The sequence below is a fragment of the Pholcus phalangioides genome, unplaced genomic scaffold, assembly GCF_987345545.1.
Source record: "Pholcus phalangioides strain wild (caught in Gottingen) unplaced genomic scaffold, Ppha-v1.0 ptg000024l_1, whole genome shotgun sequence".
NCBI classification, from domain to species: domain Eukaryota; kingdom Metazoa; phylum Arthropoda; class Arachnida; order Araneae; family Pholcidae; genus Pholcus; species Pholcus phalangioides.
The window spans coordinates 22,707,441-22,732,973 of record NW_028301616.1 but is presented as its reverse complement, the minus strand read 5'-3'; the positions used below and the strand labels follow the sequence as shown (position 1 = coordinate 22,732,973).

At 34.8% G+C, this 25,533-nt stretch overlaps 1 long non-coding RNA gene across 4 annotated transcripts in view; it reads left to right on the top strand.

Moving 5' to 3' along the window:
* The window catches only part of LOC149069002 (uncharacterized), a 101,182-nt gene that overhangs the window by 38,649 nt on the left and 37,000 nt on the right, over window positions 1-25,533 (top strand). The window contains exon 1 of one of the 4 annotated variants that reach the window (XR_016195120.1): window positions 12,311-12,594. The exons of the other annotated variants lie outside the window; for them this stretch is intronic. This is a non-coding gene — a long non-coding RNA (uncharacterized LOC149069002). Of the gene's footprint in view, window positions 1-12,310; window positions 12,595-25,533 lie in introns of those variants that run through there. 4 annotated transcript variants of the gene reach the window in all.

Genomic DNA, 25,533 nt, shown 5'->3' with positions numbered 1-25,533 from the left:
TTACTTAGATTATGATTTTATACTTAGATTGATTTTATAGTTATGATTTTATAGTTATGATTTTATAGTTATGATTTTATAGTATTTGATTGTAATGTATATTTTGTAATGTATGTGTTTTTTTATAAATAAATTACAAGAGGTATCCAGCCCGTGAGGACAACGAGCCGATACGAGGTATTGCCATATAGCGATGTGGCCTGGGTATCTTTCGGTTTGACGGGGACCAAATGTACCAGGGACGAAACGTGCTAGGGGCGAAATGTCGGGGACAAAGTTCCCGTAAGTCCCGTTAGTAAAAGAAATGACAGACGCACTTCTCAAACTAAAAATATGTTCCTATATTACTATACATTTGATCCGAAACGGACTAAAGTTTTCACCCTGTATAATGCGTTTATTTCAAAATGAAAAAAAAAAAACCCCATCTTTTAATAAAAAGAGGAAAAAAAAAAGGGGGCGGTGAAAAAAATGAAAAAAAGGAGACGGAAATTTCGAAATTATTATTTAATGCCAGATCAGATTGCCAGCGTGTTTCTGTGCGAAGCAGCTGCTGTGCAATTAAAGTTTTTTTATTTCGTACATATTTCGCCTTTCTAAACTGGTTTTTTTTTAGCACTTCTGCTGCAAAAAATCAACAGCGAATCCTTCTGTAACAGGTGTGATGAATAGCTGGTTTGAAATGATCGAAAAGAAAGGTTTTTCGCAGCTCGATTACACAATCGATAACAATTATCACCTTCAGATTCAATGAGAGAAAAGTCAGAGAAGAGCCTAGTTTTTTTAGGTATAATTTCTTCTTCCTCAACGAATATGTAACCCAATTTTTTGCTCTTGTTTTGAATAATTGTCCTCCCCCCCCCCCAAAAAAAAAAAGAAAATATACGAGCATCCTGAGAAAAGAAAATGTCGTAAACTCATTCGTAAGATTTAGTAGCTTCCTTTATTTATCCGCGTTCTGCGTTTAATTACAGCCAAACTCGGGTATAAAGGCATCGGAGATTCCCCGAAACTTTGTCGCTATAGCCGAGGCATTCAAAATACAGTTGAAGTTGATTAATTCGAAGTCTAAAGTCCCTGGGAAAAAAAGTACGAATTATCCTGTTAAGGGGATTGGTGCACGCAAATTTAAAAAAAAAAAAAAAAAAAAAAAAATTTTTTCCCAATTTATCAATTTTTAAATACTATTGTGAAATTTTCTGCCTCTTACCGTGTACAAGTTTTTGTTCCACCTGTACTAAAAATATTTTAATATAAACTGCTGGCTGGCATTATATATACACATGCTAATGTTTTTCACTAAAATCCTCAGAACTAAGTTTTTTGTTGGATAAGGAAAATTTTTTCGAACACCATTTTGAAACATTGTGTCTCTCAACACTATGGTGTTAAATAATTCAACATGAGGATCTTTTATTAAAATTATTTAAAAAATTTTTATGGCACAAAACATGAGTAAATTTTGGTGATTTTTGAAAAAGTTAGATGTTGTCGAAGTTAAAACTCAAGAAAAAAAAAATAACCAGCAATTAAAATTCTAAAAGCTTGTGTTAAAATACGTGACACCATACTGTTGAGAGACACACAAAGTTTCAAGACATTTGAATGAGTGATGTTTGAAAAAAATTTTCTTTATCTAACAAAAAACTTTTGAGAGAAAAGCATTTTGGTGAAAAACATTAGCATGTGTAATGCCTGCCAGAAGCTTATAATAAAATATTTTTAGTACAGATGGAACAAAAACTTGTAAAAAGTTAGACGCAGAAAATTTCACAATAGTATTTAAAAATTGAGAAATTGGAAATTGTGTGTTTTTTTAGTAAATTTCCGTTCACCCACCCCCTTTATCTGTACTGCTTTACCGCACATGCGAACTCCTGCCAAATATCGCCATACGGCAATTTCCAACCATTGGAGTTCGTCGGGAAATGAAAGTGCCCTCTATTGATAGTCGCCCCATTCTCTGTAGGTAAAGAACCTCTTTCTGATGTTCCTCCCGAATTCGAACCAACAGGCGTTCAAAAATTTACCCTTTACCAGTTCTGAGCGTGAAAATACAGTGTGTAACAAACTAAAAATCTAAATTTTTATACGGTTCCCCAACCCTGTGCTCTGATTTCCAATTAGAAAGTTGGTGCCCTGTCTCTACTGATGCCAACGAAAAAAAAAAAATTCCCATGTTTCTAATTGCAATATTTACTGAGATAGTCGAACTCAAAAATCGGAGGAAATTTGGGAAGAACAGCGTTAAATGCGGGCAAAAGGGTAACGTATGGCTGTATATAAAACTGTAATGTACGGGACGATCCAACGAATCTAAACATTAAATCGCCCCTTCCGACACATCGCCCTACACCCGCGCTGGAAACCCTCATTTGTTGGCTTAGATTAAAACTCATCTCTGCTATTGTTTTTATCATGATAATGTGCTCTTTATAAATTTAATCATTCCCATTTGCCTAATTTTCTTTCTGTATTTTCGTAAAAATAGGCTTGACATCAGCATTCACCAGATTTTTACTCCACAACTGTTTCTCAAAGTGTGCGTCGCGGTTCTATAAGGGGCGTTACCAACCTTTGTCAAGGGCATTGCGATGAGCTGGAGACATTGATTTGTGTGGCTTTGAGAAGTGGTCCTTTTACAGGGCGCTCCCGCCCTCCACACACACACTTTTTCCACAATTCAGTAGAACTGTGCGTAGAACTTGGGCCATCATAACCGATGGGCTCATGTAGGCATGACCCTGATATTGGGGAAACTACACAGTAAGAGATCTGGAACAGTGATTTTTGAATGTAATTATGTAGATATGTAAGGTGTTACTTCCAGTTATGTATGGGGCCCCAGAACATCAGTTTGCCTGAGATCCGGGCCGGAGTGAGACAACCATGTATAAAATCTCCCACAAGAAATAACCTCACTGAAATCTAGCGCAGTGTGGGTGGGGGGCCCATAGTAATTCATCAGGAGGGCGATTTATTGTTACGTTCGTTGGATTGTCCCGTATTGTCTTACGAGATCTATCTTTCCTATATAATTCAGCTCTTGGGAGAAATTGTCATCCCCAGGGCCGTCTTAAGAGCATCATACGCCCCGGGTCAAGTGATTTTTCGGAAGCCTTACCAGGCAAAATAACGAAAAATTAAAATACTTCTCATTTTTCTAAAGCCCTTCTTCTCTTGAGCCCCCCCACCCGGGTCGTGTCCGGGAAGGCTCATGCGTTAAGACGACACCGGTCATACCCCTCCCACTCGCGCCTCTGGGTCCGTGACTGACCCAGGGTTTTACAGATCTATCAAACTTATAAAAAAATTTGTCCATTGTTATATAATTATGCCTTGACTAAATTCAGTTCAATAAATAGAAAGGGTCTCACTTGGGGGGGGGGCTGGGTAAGACGAGGGGGCGACGACATGAAAATATGGTCCAATGGGGGTCCATGGGATAAAAAAAAGGTTGCTAATCACTGGGTTAGTGCACAGTTTACCAAAAATTTTATTCCATCGCGCTCCAACTCAAGTCAACTCATAGGATCCAAGCCAAAGCTTCTACAACACCCCTGGACCTTTCCATTGCCCCCTCAGTGGTATTGCCTACTTTGTGAAACACTGGGTCAGTGGTTCTCAGAGTGTCGGTGAGTTGGCGATATAGATACTTTCCTATCCGGTGCTTTGAAGCAGTTCTTTCTTTGCTAGACCCTTCTGGGAAGCCACATATAAACATTGACAAGGGAGCCATTAATTTCTAAAGTTTTAAAACCCACTGCTTTAGGCCAACTTCGAATAAGAGGTTATCGATCGATTTATTTACATAGATAAAATTTGCACCTTGAGAAGTATCAGGTCTTTTTCAACTTTTTCAATATAAAAAATTATCAATCAATTTAAAAATTATACAGAGTTTCAAAAAAAATCATCCGATTAAAAAAAAACCATAACTATTCAGCTTTTAATCCGTTTTGATCGAATAACGTATAGGTAGAAAGAGGGAAATCTCGAGTTTCACGCAGATGCCGACAGGTAGCGCTAATTCTCTTCCTTCGGCTGCCACTTCAGTGTTTGTCAAGATGGCGATTGCAACGATGCACAACAGAAATCGTTTTGTGTTCTAAGCTTCGCGAAGTGCGAGTCCGTAACAACTGTTCATCGTGCTTTCCGTCAACAATACCCTGGTGTTGAACTACCTTCCGCTCAGAGCATTGGTATAAACAATTCCGAGACACGGGTTGTCTATGTAAAGAGAAAACCCCTCATGTCAGACGAAAATATGGAGCTCATCCGACAGAGTTTCACCCGTGTAGTCCAAAGAAATCCACTCGCAGTGGATGCAAACATGCTCGCAAAAGTTTGGGACGGATTTGACCACCGTACAGACATATGCCGGGCATCCCAAGGTGGACATATTGAGAACACTTTTAATTTGGTTTGAAAAAAAACTTTGATTAGCCATATAATATAAAATTAATCAAGTGCCAACGTTCAATATTTTTCGTAACATACGCATTTCAAATCTGGTGATTCTTTTTGAAGCACCCTGTATATATACATTCCTCGATCATTCACCTGTGTTATGGGAATTGACAGCCAAAATTTTTTGGACAGATCGCTTTAACAGTCGTTTACAAAAGTAGGAGTGATTCGATGACAGGAAATCGCTTTAATCATAATGGATTATGATCGAGCGACCGAAAGTGCGATCGTAGCTGTTTAAAGACCAAGCACGTATATAATATGAATACAGACAATGATCGACTGCATATATATTTATTTAATAGATTATATAAAAAGGCAGAGAGAGAATATGATAATAATAAAAAAATTATCTCGAATGTTAGCCAGAAGGCGCCAAACATCTTTTCCAAACCACACCCACAATGCTTCATTTTTTTTTGCTTTTATTAATTTATTTTATTTGTGTATTTTTTTGCCGACGCCATAACAATGGGCGATAAGTATATGGTCATGGAGAGTGCGTGGAGATGGGCGAGTGGACGTGGGGGTCGGGGTCTATTCCTGGTAGAGAATTTCAAAAGAAAATAAAAGCCGGAGAAGTTGGTTAATTACGCCACGGACGAAAAATGGCCACCTTTTTGACACAATAATTGTCGCCATTCGCGCGACGATTGGCGAATTTAAATGAAGGATCTGACCGGTTGGACCCCCTGTCCATCCATCATGGGCTTCCTCTGTTATGACGGGAAAATTATTTTATCGAAATATATATAAGATTCGTTCGTCGTATGCTGAGCAATGGATAAGGACCTTATACAGAGATTAGATCGGATAAACCTCGGAGAGTGTTACCGTATAAATCTTTTTCAGACACCCCAAGCGTTAATTTTTTTTGGAATTTTCACCATGTTTCTGCATTTCTGATGCTCAAAAAAGGAATTAAAAACATAAATGTTAGCAAATATTTTAAGGTATCCGGCTACGTTGAAAACGTCATTTTGGAAGAAAATATGGATTTTCATTTTTTTTATTTTTTATAAAAATCCTATTTCTTGTGATTCCAAAATAGGCCTTGTTTTGTTTATATGATGCTTAGAATCAAAGTTACGTTCACTTTAGTGTTGCGTTTTTACATACAAGTAATACGCGAATAAAGACTTTAAACGTGTTTTACGGAGAATGCTATTTTCGACATTTTACTTGACTTTGTGACATGATTTGTGAAAATTGGTGCATTGCATCCTTACGAAATTTCAATGTGATATTTCGCTATATATTGTTGTGATTATGAACCAAAATCTAAGATCTATCACATATATTTTTTGAATTACAGTGTTTTATAGACAAAATGTAGGATGAAATTTCAAAAAATTCACATGTACATAAACGTATTTGGGTGTAACTTATGAGCATATCATGCAATCCTTTAAATTTTGGTTCATAACATGCAGCATTACTAGCTAAATACACTGTGAAAATCACAAAGCATTTCATTACTAAAATTTTTTGCAATCGTGTTTCGAATATCACATGAATTTTGCCTAAAATTTGACATAAAAATGACTCTTTCATAGACTCTTCTCATAATAGATAGACCAAAATTTGTCACTGTTTTCACCATTTCCAGATACTTTCTATGAAAAAATGTATTTAAAGTTCACTCCAGAACCATTTTAAAGAAAAGTGACAAGAAAGGTAGTCGGATACCTTAAATGAAATTAGCATTTTTTTTCAAGAAATAATTCATTTCGTTCAATTTTTTACAGTCAAGATTATTCAACGTAAATTCATCTTCACACATAATTTTTTCCAGAATTTTATTGCTATATGAAATAAATCACAATTTTTCTATAGACGCACTTTCTCCTGGAAACCATCTTAAAAAACCTTCTGAAAATTCCACTTTAAGTACTGCCCTCTGATGAAAAATTCTCCCAAATCATATTCAACATAATTCTAACTGAAAACTTACACAATCCTTTAAGTCAGCGGTTCTCAACCGGTGCTCCACGGAGCCCCTAGGGCTCCTTGTGCACTCTCCAGGGGCTCCACGGCTGCTTGAGAAAAATAAAAGAAAACATTAAAATTAAAAAAAAATAATTATATAAATATTTTTAAATAGTAAAAATAAATCAGTAACTTTGACGAATAATTAAAAAATTGGCCCCTACGGGCTCCGCCATAGAATTTTTTTTTTTACTAAAAAGAGCTCCGCGAGTCAATAAAGGTTGAGAATCGCTGCTTTAAGTCATGGCTTAACTCTCTGAGATAAAAAGGAAAAATGCTGCAGGGAGAAAAAGCAACTGGGGTGGCATCAGGGTCCGAGAGAGTTATGTATGGGGATGCCCATGGGACAGGTATGCAGTATTTCTGCCGCTCGAAGGGCCAGAACGTTGTGTATGTAGTGACCATATGACCTATATTTCACGGGATATTCCTGTAATTTTGGACGCCCCGACACTTGTATAAAAAATGTCCCGTTTCTTCCCTTTACCAGCAACGCTTACCAGAATTTTTGAAATCAAAAAGATTATTTTCATGACTTTATAAGCTATACTATGAAAATTATGACTTTATCTTAACTGTAGTCATATAAATGAATATATATCACATATTTGTCAAACATATATACGTAAGTTTTTTTGGTGAACTACATTTTTTATCATTGCTACTAGCAGTAGCCATTTTTTTCCCTACATTGGCAATTTTTTTAGAGCAGTTTTAGCAATAGACGAACACTTTACTTGCATTTGACATTTTTCTGGCTGTAATTGGCAATTTTATTTTCCTCCGACCAGTTTTAGGCTGTAGTTACCAACTTGCTTTTACTTGCTTTTAACAGTTTTTTTTTTTTTGGGCAATGATTGGTGATATCCCGTATGGAGTATCCCCGAGTTCCGTATTTTTATGAAGGGAATTGGTCAGCCTAGGCATTTATCGTGTTGTGTGTATTGATGCTTCGTAACGGAATACCTTTCACGGACCAGATGGATCCCCCTTGACGGACCACATTTGACCGGCGGGCACAAGGTTGTGAACCAGCCTACTTAAAGGATTTCGCACGCCTTCTGCCATTAAAAGCGCAAAAAAAAAGGAAAAGGAAATATAACTCGGTTGTAACGACAGTAAAGATTCCGCATGTATAACCGAGGTGTCGTTAGAACCGAAGTTGCAGCAATTTTATAACAGCTTTTTTGACAAATATATAATCAGATGCAATCAAATACTTCTAATATTTAACCGTACATGTACCTCGTACACATATTTTCATACCATATGTTGTGTATTTTCATGCACATTGGTTAAAAACCAAGAATCATTTTATTTTAAGAACCATAACCAATAGCTTTGTTTTTATTCAATAGGTGGCAGCAAAGGTCATAACTTGACGCGGTTTCTCGTATTTATATAATAACAAAATATAATAATATGAAATATAATTAGTCAGGATGTGCACGCGTCACCTCAGTAAAAATCTTGAATAAGAAACTTGGTGTAATTCCCCATTGAACCATGTAGTAAGAGTTGGGGCCACGAAAATAAATCGTATATATATATTGAGTGGGGATAACTTTATAAGTGCTAACAATACAAGTGGAGAAATGTTACAAGTGTGGGATCCACTTATATCATCTTTTAATCATCGGTGGGCCACTGCAAAAAGCTTCGTAGACCCATTGCGTCGAAGACCCCTGGTTCTCTCGGAATCAGTCGGAAGAACCAGTTATTGTCATCACAACCGAAGTGTCGTTGTAACCGGGGTCTTATAACCGAGTTTCACTGTATTTGAAAATTTTTCATGGTGTGCGTGATTTTAAGACACTTGTCGCGATTTATTGCTTGATACGGTCGACGCTCATTATAACGGCTATTGCTTCCTTTCTATTATAAAGATACGATTAGTCCAATATTTTTCATATTCATCCCACACATGTTATTTCCATGTAATATATGGAAGAATAATAGAAGGATATTAATTAGTACTAGAGATAGGATTTAAATGACGTAAAAACCTTTGTGAAAAAACTAAAAATACGCCCTAAAAACTTAAAAATATGCTCTTATAAAATAGACAGGCAATATTCCCTCGGGAAAAAATACGGGAAATTACAGGAAACCAATTTTCAACTTTCCTTTCAGTTCAATTCTATTCGCAAAGAAAATAAAGAACAACATAAGTGGGGAAAAAATTGCTAAGGCGCCAATCATTGTAGTCAAAGGTACACGAATAAAATTGCCAGTAGGTGCTAATATCGCTGAAAAATCACTAAAATCATTGTCGAAAACGATGCCAAATTTAAGTAAAATTTCCAATTATATCTAAAATCGACAATTGTGGGAAATGAAGCTGGGGAAGAGAGACCTTGGGGGTTGGGGGTGGGGGGGTAATCCCCCTCTTCATTGTAATACTAAAATATGCAAAATAAGGCTCCAAAATGTGAAAATTTGCCCTTAATCCTGTAGATCAGCGGTTCTCAACCTTTTTTGACTCGCGGAGCCCTTTCTGGTATATAATTTCTGTGGAGGAGCCCCCGTTAGGTCTATTTTTCATTCATTCATCAAAGATTTACTGATTTAATATTATTATTCAAAAATACTTATAATTATTTTTTCCGAATTTACTGTTTGTTTTTTGTATTTTTCTCGAGCTGCCGCGGAGCCCCTTGGGAGTTCACACGGAGCCCTTAGGGCTCTGCGGAGCACCGGTTGAGAACCGCTGCTGTAGATCATAAGAAATATCCTAAAGTTATGAAAAAAAAATGCTTTAAAATAACTGAAAATCATGAGAAAATGCTCTATCGCGTAAAACTAGCAAACTATGCAAAATCGAAATGCGTAAAAAATATGCAAAGCTACAGAAAAATCATAGCCCTAATTATTATAGGTTGAGTATTGTTTTCCAACCTGATGCAACTGCTCATTACAGCAAAATGAATGATATAATTTTTTATTCCATCCAAATAGGAATTCTCTTAAGAATCTTTTTTTTTCCCTTCAAACTTCTGATATAACGACTTCCCAATATAACGTTCGTTTTCAGTAGAATGATATGGGTCGTTATAATGAACGTCGGCGCTGTATCTAGTGACAGAAGTTCAAGGGAACGGTCAGTGAATACCCCAAAAAAAACACACACACACACACCTTGGTTTTAGATCAGCGTCTGATATGTTTCAATTCCTTGCATCGATGTGATGAAATATAATAATTATTTCAATTATTGATTGATTATGAAGATTAGCTTCCATCATAAACAACTCAATAATATACGTGTATATTACACATATCATAAAAAAAAACTATATCTTAATAGTTTCTCTGATCATTTCGATACCTTTCTCTGGGCAATAATATTGACCTCACGCCGAATATCATTTCCATTCGAGCAGGTCAAAGCAATCTTCCACGGATATAACGGCGCATTCGAGTAGTACATCAGGCTTCATTAGAACCCGATTAAGTTATCGAATCGATGATAATTAATACAAATCATCGTTACTAGGTAAATTGCGGCTACTGTATACCGACGAGACCTTGTCTAATGCTTCGACTGGCTTTCCCTTCATATGCAAATTAAGATGTCTCTAATGATAGGAGAAAGAGTGTCAATTTTATAAATTTTTTTGATTCTAACTTAATGCCAAATCTTATAGAGGGTCACATATACTATATTCAAGGTCAGTCTGAAATGTTATGAATTACGATCAGAGAAATACTGACCATTTAAAAGAAAATTAATGACTATGAAGTCTTATTAGATAATGATCGGGGGGTGATTGATTTCTTTTCTCGCTGAACTTATGTTAGAATTCCGCTAATTATCATGTCGGAAATTAAATGGCGTAGCGGCTTGTAAATACACTGGAGTAGTAATAACTAATTTTATACTTTTCGGTATATGGGAAGGTGGGGGGGGGGGAAAACCATCTAAAATGAACGAAATAATTTCAAAATTAATGAGAGTAATCATTTCAGAATTATTGAAAATAACTTCAGAATTAGGCGAAGAAATTTCATAACTACAGTCGATCCCGTTTATAACGTTCCCATTTGTTTCCCAACGTTTTCCCGCCTAGTACGATTCATTTTCGTGTAGAGTCCTAACTATCATTAATATTTATTGAGGTTTCCCGCTTGCATCGTTTATTTATGGCTACTTGTTTTAAAAAAAAGGAAAAAAAAACGTTATGAGCGGGATCGATTGTATATTGAGATTAATTTCAGAAACATGTAAAGAAAATATTTTAGAATTCATAAAAGAAATATAGTGTACGGTGAAATAATAATTTCCTTTGTCATATCAATAACATGTACCCTAATTAACGTTTTTTTTTACATACGAATGTTAATATCTCATTGCTGTCCGCAAAAGAGAGGTTTTACTGTAATTAATAATAATCAATCAGAAAATTTAGAATTAAATTAAATTTAAAAATTAATAAAATAAATATAAAATCCCCAAAACTAATAAAAGGAATGCACGCTTTTTTTGGCACCAAAAAAAAAAAATTGCTTTCAATTTTTTCCGATAGAAAGCGCTGCACGAAAGCAAATTACTAGAGCTATGCAAATCAGCCCATAAAATGCAAGGTGTAAGATCAACACACATCTCATTTCTGAATTGTCCTGTTACTGGTACTTGCATATAAAGTTTCCATTGCGATGTTGACACACATTGGTGGATATAAGCACTATTAGAGAAGTGGGTTTTTAAAAAAAAAGAAATAAAATAATAATAATAATAATAATAATAATAAAATAAAATAAAATAAATAAATAAATAAATAAATAAATAAATAAATATATATATATATATATGTATAACCATTTAAATAACTTTTTCCCAAACCGCATGCACATAAGGGGCCGTTCAAGTATTATGTAAGCAAATTTTGACCCCCCTGCCCCCCCTTGTTAGCGAAAGTCAGCAAAACGCTGACCCCCTTTCCCCCCCCCCCCCTGTCAGCAAAATTTCGTCATCAGCTCTGAATCCTAACTCATTTTTTCATAAAGGGTGGTTGATGACGTAAGCATTATCCAAACCCCCCCCCTCACCCCTGGTCATCAAAAGTCAGCGCAAATCGGAACCCCCCCCCCCCATCGATGATGACGTAATACTTGAACGGCCCCTAAACCGATTCTTTCAATTTTTACGAGTTTTTAAACTATTTACCAATTTATGGGACACACTCTATTTTCACATTCAAGACGTCTTGAAAACGTCAACCTCGATTGACCTACGACAAAAACTCGGTTATTTCGATAAAAATTCCACGGAATCTTCGATGTCGTTATAACTGAGTTAGACTTTACTCGATGCTCCAGGAGAAAGAGAGAGAGAGAGAGGGAAGAGTACCGAAAAACTCTTCCTTAGGGCCATTCATTTTACTTTTTAAGAGCGCGGTAATTATGACTGTAACTGCACGCCAATGAAATGACAAATTATATATGGCAACCCCCGACTCCCCCCCCCCCCTCTCTCTCTTTTATAACGTCATGTAAACGTTACATGTATATATCGCGTTCATATCGTCGTCGCATGCCTAGGTATAGAGGTAAAAAAAAATAAAAGTGGATAGTAAATACAGGTCTTCGCAACGAGATAATAAGAAGTTACGAGATTATAAGGGCCCTAAAAAAACGCCAAATTACAAAGCAGTGCGAATAGAAACGGTTCTCGTTCCTAGGTATATAATGTGTGTATAAAAAAAAAGGTAGGAAAAAAAAAATAGAGAACAAGCGACTTCGCCTCCTACTTAATCGTCCAAATAGCCCACTCGTCCCTGACAGGTTTCTTCTCTGCGAAGATAAATTCATAAAAACCCACCATCAAACAACACGTTACCGTCCCACTACAACGACTACTAGTGACTAAACCTCCATTTAATTAAGGTTAAAGCTAGGGGTGCTGATGTTGGGTACGAGAGTGGGATGGATAAAATATGGGCTCTCTTGAAATAATGAATATCGTTAGGAAAAAAAAACTTTCGTATATATGAGAGCTCCATAAAAAAACCCTCTCGGCTCCCAGACACTTGAAGAGTTTCCACCCTGGACGTCGGAGGTGCCAACTGATGTCCGTGGATCTTTTTCCAGTCTGGGGATACATTCTTTTCTGGAAATTGTATATTGGAATTACAGGTATGTTATTGTGATGATTTTCCTCTTAGGGGTTCGTAATACAGGACGTCCCAAATTGTTTGTACAGTGGATATCCCCGTAACCGTTGTGATTTTAGAAAAATACATTCAATTACTACAAAAAATTTTCAAATGACGTGCGATTACTCAGAATGTCTTAAGTTTCCCGGGGGGCCGTATACGTAGAACTATAGAAAAATTAACTTTTTATGTAGACCCCGCGTGCTAAAACTTCCAATAAGTCATACTGCAACAACTATTTGTGACTAACCTAAATTTCATTAAGGTTATAAAACTAGGGGGTGATGATGTTGGGTACAAGAGTAGAAACATAAAATATGGCTTGAAATGATGAATCATTTAAAAAAGACCTTACCTATAAGAGCTCCACAAAAACCTTTCAGCTCTTAGACCCTTGGAAAGTTATCGCCCTGGACGTCGGAGGTGCCAACTAATATCCATGGATCCTTAAGTTTGGGATGCATTCTTTTATTGAATTGTATTGGAATTAGAGGTATGCTATTGTCATAATTTTATAAATGATTCATTCGATTGGATTTTGATTTTTTGCGGTACAATGTGAAATTGCACCTAAAGATTCGTAATCCAGGGTGGGTATCCGCATATCTCTGCAACCACTGAGTTTATAAACATATTCTCAGTTACGAAAAGTTTCCTGACGCGCGATTACTCAAAATGTCTCAAATTTCCTAAGGTGTCATATTCATAAAAAAAAAATAAAAATAAATAAACTTTTCATGTATTGACCACATATGTGCTAAAACTTCCCATTAGCAAAATGTAAATGCGGCTGTGAGATGTATAAGAAAAATGCATATTTTTAAAGGTAACAGTAATGAAGATATTTGACTTTATAGTTTTCAACATTTATTGCCAACGGCACACGCAAATTTAGTTAGGGTTATACAAATTCTGCCGCCCATTTCCCATAATTCTACTAATTTTCTTGGCCACTCATTCCCCAAATTTTCCGCCCCTGTGAACTTGCCGCCATGGGCTATAGCCTAGCCCGCTGAGGCCCCTCCCCCTCCCACTATACATGCCACTATACACTGCTACTACTTCTGACTAAAACTCCATTTAATTGAGGTTTAAGCTAGGAGTACCGCTGATGTTGAGTACTGGAGTAGGATAGATGACATATGGCTCTTGACATAATGAATATCGCTAGGGAAAAAAAAGAGCTCATATAAAAACCTCTCAGCTCGTAAAGGTGCCCTCCCCCCCGGGACGTCGGAGGTGCCAAAAAAATGCATTGAGTCCATGCATTTTCAGTTTAGGATATGCTCTTTTCTGGAGTTTATTGGAATTTGAGGCATTTCATTGCGATAATTTTCCTCAAAGATTTATAAAGGCTGCCCTAAATTCGCAGCAGACATCTCTGCAACAGTTGACTTTGAAAACATTGTTGAACTCGGTTATAACAACATTGATGATTCCGCGAAATTTTGTAGTTCTAACCGGCGTGTCGTTGTACACAAGCTAGGTTTACGTTTTCAAGATCCTTTAAGTATGAAAATATAATCAGAAGCAAAAATCAATTATTAGTGTGCAGGAAGTTAAACTATAATTACGGTGACCATATTTGATCAGAAAAATACGAGAACTTGAAATCATAAATATAATAAATACTGATCATCATACGATTCTCACTAAAAATGTTTCCAATTGTCAGCAAATCACCCCAATTATTTCTTATAAATAACACTTGGCGAGAGAAATGCAAGTCTGCAGCCATTTAAAAAGTATTACAGGGGAAAAAATAGAACATGACAAATATGTGCGATTAATATTGATATTTACAGTCATAATATATAATAGAATTTATTAACACAAACCATACAAAACGGGGGGGGGGAATCAAAAGCAAATATCCATAATAGACCCAAGTGATCTATATACAAAGTGATCAGCGAATAAGCCCTTATTTCAAAATTAAATATCTCTACAACAAAGATCAATAGAATTATGCGGTAAACGGTACGTTTATTAGCAAAACTGTAAGAATGTTGTACAGAAATTTCGAAAATTTAGTTTTTTTTTAAATTTTTTAAAATTTAAAAAAAACAAAACAAAACTGGAGATTTTGGGGTTCCGAAAATCCTCATTTGTGTGAAGAGAAACCACTGCATTCGCCTAAAGTTACTGCATGGGCTGCGATATGCGCCATGTGTGCTGACAAATTGTTCCAAAATTGTAACGTAACGTTCAGTAGTAATCGTTTCTCGCACGAAGAAGGGGCCGATAATGCCTCTGGCGCATACCGCAGCCCGTGCAGTAACTTTAGGCGAATGCAGTGGTTTCTCTTCACACAAATGAGGATTTTCGAAACCCCAAAATCTCCAGTTTTGTTTTGTTTTTTTTAAATTTTAAAAAATTAAAAAAAAACTAAATTTTCGAAATTTCTGTACAACATTCTTACAGTTTTGCTAATAAACGTACCGTTTACCGCATAATTCTATTGATCTTTGTTGTAGAGATATTTAATTTTGAAAAAAGGGCTTATTCGCTGATCACCCTGTATGATCCGCCCAGGGTCAAACCACAAATAACTTTATCGATTGGCAAATACAGGCTATTGAAACACAATACACACATCATCATAAATATACATAAATAATACAAGTTTATCAAACAGTAGGACGCAGTACGAGGTATGATTATTATTTTCACCAATAATGTTTCATTTCACAAAATAAAATACAGTTAAACACATGGCAGATATTGGTGTTTCTTTAGATTGATTAATATAATGGATAAATTATGAAAATTATCTTCAACCCCGATTTTAGTAAGGGTTACGAATAAGGTTCGTTGAAAAGAAGGGGCGGAAAGAAGATGGGCAAAATTACGAACTGTTCTATATACGTGCCATATTATTACCCTGATTATGACAAATAATACGTAACAACGGCAAAAATACATCGTTATGTTGGAGGTCGTTGCGTTTTCATTGACGTTATAAGCAAGGTTCGTTAACATGGGGGATCAGTCACGACCACCACTAATTGACGTTTTTACCGAGGTGTCTTACAACCGAGGTCGTTATAACCGTATTCAAGTGTACTTTCCATTACAAACGGTTTTCAAATGACGTGTGCATGTTACTTCAAATGCCTTGAATTTCCCCCAGAGAAGCTTGCACATAGAAGAAATATCAAGATTAACTTTTTATGTAGACCCTGTATGGTATTAATCAATAAAATGTAAATGCGGCTCTGAGATGCCCTTTGCAAAAAAGTTGATGTTTTTAAATGCAGTGTTAGCAGAGATATTTGAAGTTCCCTGCATTTATCGCCAGTGATTGAGGGTGTAGTTCACTAATTACGAAACGTAAATTAAATTCAAAGTTAAAAGTTTAATTCAAAGTTTCCAATAAAGGGATCAAAGGTTATATATATAAATCATGTCGAGCTGAAACCGCTGAAGCTATAAATATGAAATTTGGTCAGTATTATATTCTATAACAAAGAGACTCACTAAGACGGAATTCCTGGAAATTGAACCCCCAGGGGGTTACTGGGGGGGGGTTGAATGTTATGTGGGTTGAAATCATCTCCGAGCAATTTTCAGATGACCAAATCCACGCGAGCGAAGCCGTGAGTAACAGCTAGTTGAGATATAATTCAGACGAATATTCACGTCTGTAAACAGCTCAGAACGCAGAAATTTCAATTACGTACACTCTCTGTACATTAGTCTCCATTAGAAAAACGTCTTCACAGCAGAATGCAACATTATTCAACAGGTTATAGAAATTAGTTAGAGAATGCCAATTTTTATATATACATACATTCTTTTAAGTATAATTAGATATCAAGAATAACGTTTCCCAAACAATTGTATTTGTAGTTGTAATTGTTTCTTAAATTATACATTTGGGTCACTTTTACGAAATTGGACAAAAAAAATGACCAAAAAATGATCAAAAATGACCAAAAAATTATCAAAAATAACCAAAAAATTATCAAAAATAAATGTCAACCGAAGAAATATATTATTAGAACAAAAATATATTATTAGAGATAGTTCTTTACTCGCTAACAAATAAGATATAGTCAGCAATGAGGTTTGTTCAAATGGTTAAAAAAAAGTTAATTTAAGATTAACCATGTTAAAAGACAAGCAAATCCGACGTGGCATTTTGCTTGTTTTAGCATTTAACTTGGTATTGATACTTGCCACAGTCGCTATTTTGGCAGTTCATTTTCAAATTGGACACGTACTGATAATCTGATCATTTTTTATTTTTTGTCAATTGCATTTTTATTTATTTTTTATTTTTGTTTCTTGCTCTCTTTTTGCCAATTGCATGGAAGAAGGAGCCAGTGGATTTCTAATTTGTTTTAGTTTTGCTTAATCACACGAGTGACTATTTCAAAGCAAAGTCTTCAGATGAATAACTACTGCATTTTGATGTTGCCTTCAAGAAATCTGGATTTTTTTGTTTTTAATTTTTACCATCCAACTCATGATCAAATATTCTTTCTGGTTACCTAATGCCAGGAGAAAGATAATTTTATATGTTTTGCAACACTGATCAGCATGTCACAATAAGCATGTTGAAAGCACGTGCTTCACAGAAGTGATAGCAGTCTCTGAACCGAAGCATGCCGTAAGAAGTGAAAATAATTTTCAATTATGTATTTCTCATAGAAAAAAGTAGCCAAGTGAAGAGCATTTAATAAAAACATTCTCCTCTTTTTTCTTGAATAAATTCAATTTGTGGATTAATTTGCAATTTCAATTTAAAAGGAAGTTCAAGTGATAGCTACATTCTTCTCTTGACCTTTTCAACACAAAATTTGACTGGTTCAAATCCTGCAACACGAGTTGCCACTTATGTTTTCCAAATTTTACAAATAAGAAAAAAAAAAACTTTAAAATTTTAAAATTACAAAAAAAGATGAAATATGAAAAAAGTATATTAATCCTAAAAAAATATTTATAGTTGAAATAAATAAGAATATATATTCCAGTTTTAAGATAGGAAGTTATCATTGTAAAATTTGAAGTTTGGGCTGAGGACAGCCACGAGAAGGGCATTCCTCAACAAATGAAAATTTGTTCAATCAAGTTCAAAATATCTATTGATGGAAAAATTATAAATAGAATTACGACTTTTTTGGGTGAGAAACATGAACATGAATATAAAGTGACGGAAAAAGAGTTTTATGTGGAACATTATTAATTAACTTTAACAGGGGACACAATTTAGGCCAATTTCGTGAGAACGAACCTTTTATATTCGGTTTTTAAAACAATAAAATAAATTTTCAAAACAATTTCGAAATTTATAGGTTTAATGGAAACTGATCAGGATTTTTTTGATTGATTTTATAACAGGATTTTTCACAAGCCTTTTTGTCTAAATTTATTGCGTAAAAAAATTAATAAGATTCATCCCTGTGTCCTCCCCCCCCCCACACTCTTTTTTTTACATACAGGGTCCATCGTTGCAAGCAAATTTATAACTGTCATGAAATTTATTAGTAGGTACTTTAAATGAATTGCATAGTGGAGATTTATAAGCATTTATATTAATGCAATAGACTTTTTATGATTCTTGGGAGAAAAAGTTACTATTTCAATTTTACCCTTCCTTACTACATATTCTCTTTTAAGTTATATACTTGAAATTATACTTACTATATAATTCTCCTTAAAAAATTATCAAATCACGAATTTCCTCACGAAAGTAAGGAAACCGTGAATTAATTAAGCGTTTGCACAGTTAAATTTTCAGCACTTTTGAAAATTTCAATGTTTAACTTCTTTCGAAATTCCGAGCCTCCGAGAATTGTTAAAAATTTCAGCATTCCCTACAAAATTCAAGCTTTCAATGGTTATTACATAGATAAGATTTCAAAACTGCACGAAAAATGAAACGCCATACGGCACAACAAGTGAATTCTAATTAAAATTTGACGTTAGTTTGTTGGAGAAAAAAAAAAACCAAATTAGTAGTCACTAAGACCACATGATGATTGCTAAAAGTTTTATCGCGTTAAAAGTTCTGAAAGCAGAAGCATAAGTTATAAGACACGCGCTTATAATAATAATCGAAGTAAATGCATATAATGTGTAAAACGAATAATTTTTAACTGAGTGAAATTTCAGGTATCGAAATCGTGTTCTCTTTTAGAAACCAAAAATTAAAATAACCAGCATTTTGGGGTAAATATTTTTAGCGGAAAGTGGCTTTATAATAAGAGAGAATTATACGAGCTGGGGGGGAAATAGATTGCATCCCCGGTTGGAATAACAGTTATAACGCTTTAATTATGTAGGTGAATAGGCAAAATAATGAAGAATGAGTAAAAAAAAAAAAATGAATATGTATAATATTATATGCGGCAGCTTCTCAGGAGGTTCGGCGTAATTAGTTATACGAGAGCGTTAATTACGCGGTAAAAGTTAATGCGCGCGAGAAACAGAGATGCTTTTCCGAGACGCGAAAAACCTGAATTTTTATTATTTATTATTATTGCTTTTTTTTGGTATTGCTATTCTTAGTTTTCGGCGACTTAACGTCGCCTGTTTTTGCTAGGAAAAAATAATAATAATGAAAAGAAAATTAAAACACTTAGTTGCTTTGGTAACGGGTGTTTTGTTGATTTCGGAATTAAATAGGAAAAAAAAAAGGCGTTTCTTAGCGTGTGAAATGGGAGCCGTTCCGATCAGAAACGGATTTCTTATCAAGAAACGCCATTAGATTTGAGGAATAATAAGAGAAAAAATAGTTTTTATTTTACAGAACGACGACTAATTTTAAATCCAAAAAATTTAAATATTTATTTATAAAATCAACGATTTAAAAAAAAAAGTTTCATGTATTTGCGTAATAATATAAATTACTAGCTACGATACCCGGCGCTGCCCGGGTATTCTTCAATGAGGCTGTTAGAAACACGTGATATCTACCTCTTTCTTTGAGGGACATGCAAACCGTGTCTAAGTTAACCAATATGGCGACTTCCTGTGCGACTCATGAACTAAACAAATCTAGATTTAAAGAAACATAGAAATGAATATATACTTTTTATCCTTTTTTAAGGGGCGCAAGGTATTTCGATCCCCCCCCCCCCCCGAACTTTAATATATCCATCTGCCTGTTTCAGCTTTCAAAAATGCTTAATTGAAGCTGTGGAATTTCTTCGATGTACTTTACGGGCCCATAATTAATTTTAAAACATCCTAAACTATATGAATTTATGCAGTTGAATATCAAAAGACAATACGGAGACATTATTTTTCATGCTTGAGAAGATGTAAATAAAAAGTTGAAATCAATGTTATTGCATGAATGTCTAACTCAAAAGTAGGTCCGACTAATTACTTCATATTTAATCTCCTGGGCTTCGTATATCTCTAAGCGACCTCAATATTTCAAAAATTGAGAATTCAATACAATTTTTAAAATTATTGATGTGACAGGAAACCCCACCAAATTTCGCATTTCTACAGTAAAATCGACAATTATAACACTGATTTCTATGGGGTATCATCCTTTGCCTCACCCTCAAAGCGATGCTGGTGATGATTATGACGTCTAATCAAAAATACTGAGAGTATTGAAAATGTGGCAAACCATTGTAAAGGCATAAACACGTCTGAAACGCATTGCTAGGGAACCACGGTAATCAAAGTAAACGTTCGGAAAGTGATTGTTGAGGCAAGAAAACCATTGTTGCCCGACAGTTTTTTGCCCGTTTGGGGCATGTGCCCTGCTCTGACAAAATTTTAAAGTAGCCTATCGTTCAAGTCGGGTCCCATTTGGTATATATGCAAAATTTGGCGACGATTGATCTAAAATTGTAGATTTGTATAGAGAACATACACACACACACACACACACACACACACAGACAGACAGACAGAAAATCAATTTTATATATGTACTAGCTACAATACCCGGCGCTGCCCGGGTTTTCTTCAATGAGGGCTTTTTGGATCATGCGATATCTCCCTCTTTCTTTGAGGGACATGCAAGCCGTGTCTAAGTTAACCAATATGGCGACGTCCTGCGCGACTCATGAAATAAACAAATCTAAATTTAAAGAAACGTAGAAATGAATAGTCCCCCTCCCCTTTTTTTAATGGGTGTTAGGTATTTCGATTCCCTCCCCCTGAACTTCAAGTTATCTATTTCTGCCTGTTTCAGCTTCCAAAAATGCTTAATTAAAGCTGTGGAATTTTTTCGATGCACTTTACGGGGCCCGCAACTAATTTTAAAAACATCCTAAACTATATGAATTTATGCAAATAAATATCAAAAGACAATACGGAGAACTTAATTTTCATGCTTGAGAAGATATAAATAAAAAGTTGAAATCAATGTTATCACATGGATATCAAACTCAAAAGTAGATCCGGCAAATTATTCATATTTTTAATTTTCTGGGCTTCGTATCTCCAAGTGAATTCCATATTTCAAAAATCGAGAATTCAATTTAATTTTTAAAATTATTGATGTGGCAGGAACCCCCCCCCCCCACTAAATTTCCGTATTTATGCAGTTAAATCGGCAATTTTAATAGTGATTTCTATGAGGATCACCCTTTTCCTGACCATCAAAGCGATGATGGTGATGATTATGACGTCTATTCAAAAAGCCTCATTACTGAGAGTATATTGAAAATGTGGCAAACCATTATAAAGGCATAAACTATTATACATAACTGGCAGCATTAAAGAAGTGAAAAACCATTGTAAAGACATAAACACGTCTGAAACTCATCGCTAGGGAACCACGGTAACCAAAGTAAACGTTCGGAAAGTGATTGTTGAGGCACAAAAACCATTGTTGCCTGACAGTTTTTTGCTCGTTTGGGGCATTTGCCCTGCTCTGACAAAATTTTAAAGTAGCCTATCGTTCAAGTCGGGTCCCATTTGGTATATATGCAAAATTTGGCGACGATCGATCTAAAATTGTAGATTTGTATAGAGAACATACATACAGACAGACAGAAAATCAATTTTATATATATAGATAATAATCGCTCTTCAACCGTAATTTAATGCATAATTTTTTTAAATAAGTAATATAAATAATAGGCTTCAATTAGAATATTCATTATAATGCTTTTGTTTTTATTTTGTAAACCGTAATTATTGCATATTTTTTTCTATAAAAAATATAATATATAATTTAATATATTATAAATATAATATATAATATATAGTTTTTTTCTATGAATATTTTCTAAATATTAGGTTTTGTATTACTACTGTATATTTATTTCACTCGTAGATTTTCACGAAAATTTATACGAATTGTTATTTTCAATTTCTTATTCAAGCCATATTGCATGATATAATTTGATTAATATTGTTATCTTACTACTACTAATAATAATAAACTAATCAGTATATATAATATGGTTATATATGGGGTGCATAGCAAAAAAAGGGGCATGCTATTTTGCATGTTATGGCAAATAGCATAACCAGGTATACTTCCAGTTAGATAAACGTTACTACTAAAAGGCCTACGTCATTCAAAGCGTTGTACAGTTATTAAAATAAAAATAAAAAACTTTTTATACAGTCCCCGTGCGCCTCAAAACCCAGTTGGAACGTTATTGTGCCCAGTCTCTCCTGATGGGCCAACAAATTAGAAAAAAAAATTCCACGTTTCTAAGGGGTCATTCAAGTATTATGTCAGCATCGATGGGGGGTTTCCGATTTGCTGACTTCTGATGACAAGGGGGTGGGGGGTTGGATGATGCTTACGTCATCAACCGCAATTTATGGAAAATATGAAATATTCTTAATGGAATCTTACTCGGTACGCCAAAAACGAGAAAAATCTTTCTCTAGTTTGTGGGCACCTGAACTAACATTCCCCCTAATGATAAATCCTTTACAGGGCCACTTCAGAGATCTCACGAATGTGTCCGAGCCGCTTAAGTGCTCTGGAAATGTGCCACATTTATGTGCGTAATTATGCCACATATCACTTAAGTAATCTGGTAATGTTCCGCCGAATAACTTGGGTGATGTAGAAACGCACTGGGGGCCGCTTAAGTGCTCTAAAATTGTGCCACATGTCACTCAAGGGATATCTACATGAGCCACGGATCGTTTAAGTGTTCTGGAACTGTGTCGCGGATTACTTGAGTGATCTTTCAATATGCCACGGGCCTACTTCAGTCATCTGAAAATGTGCCACAAGCCACTTAAATGCTCTAGAATTGTGCCACGGGTCATTTAAGCGATCTGTAAATGTGCCGTTTAGTTAATTTTTACCAAAGTGGGTTTGGGGGGGGGGCAAGCCACATCAGATAACCTTCAGGGCCACATTTGGTCCGCGGGTCAAGGGCTTACCATAAATGGCTTAAACGGCGGGTCACAATGAATTTCTTGAAGAGAAATTTTGAGTTCTTCCCTCTTCAAATAGCATTGAAATTAACAGAAATCGATTCTAACAACACACACATATAAAGATATTTTCTTTCAAAATTTTAATTATTTTAAAATATTTTTTTTCGTCTGGAGGAAGGGGGGGGGCACACGAGCCCCCCTATGCCCCCTCCCGCGTACGTTTCTGATCCCATCAATACGCGTTAGTAGGTAGGGATAGGGGCAGTGCTGACGAAAATTTGGTGACAGGGGGAGGAGGGGGGGAGGGGGGTCAGAGGTTTTGCTGACTTTTGCTGACAATGGGGGAGAGGGTCAAAAATTACTAAAAATTTGCTGACGTAATACTTGAACGGCCCCTAAGTGCAATATTCACTGTGATATTGGAATTCGAAAAACGGAGGAAAGTTGGGGGGAAAACAGCATTATATGCGGTCAAAACGGTTTACACATACTTAACGCTGTTTTTTTTGTTTTTTTTCAAATTTCCTCCGTTTTGACCATGACCATGACCATATTTGGTGGGCTGGGGTCCCAATCGCCACTGTGGTAGCGGCCCATACCCCCCTTCATCTCTCTTCGCCACCTGCTTAGCGAATGTGCGTGAAGCCATTAGCGTGGATGTGCAGATTGTTCATATATTTACTCTTCTTATAATAGCTGGCGCCCTTTTTCCTCCGTTTTTCGAATTCTAATATCGCCAGTGAATATTGCTCTTAAAAACGTGGACATTTTTTTCATGCCATCAGGAGAGACAGGGAAACAACATTCTAATTGCGATTTTGAGCATACGGGGACCTTATAAAAAGTTTTTTTTTTTTTAAATTTTAGTAACCATACAACCCCTCGAAACATGAATGACATATCTGAGTTTTTTATACTTGTTATTTAGATACTTTTTCTAATTGGAAGTATGCCTCTAGGATCAACGGTTTTCCAGTAAAATGCCATTCCCCTGTTTGCTATGCACCCTGTATATATACGGTTATCATCTTGATAAATTTAATTAAAAATTTTATGCTCATGAAAGTAATGAATTTCGCTCATAAACTTTATTCTCATGAAAACAAATGCATTTTGTTTATAAATTTTATGTTTTAGAATATTCTAATGCAGCGTTTCTCAACCGGTGCTCCACGTAACCCTATGTGAACTCCCAGGGGCTCCACGGCCACTCGAGAGAAAAAAACCCAGTAAATTTGAAAAAATAATTATAAGTATTCTGAATAATAAAAAGTATAAATAATAAAAAGCCTACGGGGCTTCGTTTTTAATATGTATAATCATCATACAATTTCCTTAATAAGAGTTATAAATAAGTAATAGGTTTCAATTAAAAAAGATTTTTTATTGTCAATATTTCGTATTACAGTCGATCCCGTTCATAACGTTTCCGCTTAGTACGACTCATTTTCGTGGTCCTAAATATAACTATATAATCCTCATTAACATTTCCCGTTTAAAGCGTTCTCCCGCTTACAACGTTTTTTTCAGGATTCTTTTTTTTTTTTTTGTAAAACGTTATAAATGGGATTCATTTTATTTCAATAACAGATTTCTACGAATATTTATGAGAATTATTATTTTCTATTTAGGTCATAGAGCTTATGGTATGATTTGAATAACATTATCATCTTATCGCTGTTAATAAAAATAATACGTAAATAAATTTAAGTAATAATATTATCGATATTATTTTCGAGCTTAATGAAGAAGTTTTATGTAAGAAAATTGATTGGGAGTAAAGACGTTTCTTATGATATTTGTTTTTATTCATGGAATTAAGGTACATTTTGATATCGAGATAGTTTCTAAAAAACAATATCAAGATGATATAATATCATCATTATTATTATCAAAGTATTATCAGGCTAATAAAAAAACAATAATTAAAAAAACATAGTTGGGAGTGTTTAGGTGTTTCTTATTATATTAATTTTATTTATGGAATTAAGGTACACGTAGGCATCAAGATAGTTCCATTTGCGAAAGTTTTATCACAAAAATTACGAATATAATTTTTTTTTTCAAAATTTTAAAAAACTTCATGGTAGAAAAATAAATAAAATTCCAGAAGTTTTTCCTGAATTCTAGATGTACTTCTATATTACAGTACATTTACTGTACTATGATCATGCGTAATTGTGATAAATCAACAATTACGCATGATCACCAATCATCTCGGTAAGTTTGATAAATTTCACTGTTTATAAAGTTTATTAACTAATTATTAATTTTATTACCATTGATCTTACTAAAGCGAAAATTTCAATTTTTTTTACTTTCATGGGTCTTCAGATAATGAAATTTGAATTTAAAGTATATTTCTTTGCGACACTATCAGGATATGAATTCGAAATGATTCATTAAAAATTATAAATATAAATGGCCATGAACTTAGTAACAAATCTATCTATTCGAAAGCATGAAGACACGGGAAATTTTCTTATCAAAATTTTAGATTTCAGATAATATTTAACTATCTGAAAATTTCGAAGAAAAATATTCAAATTCCTTCAAAAGTGCTTAGAATCTTTGAAATTTTAATAAATTATCG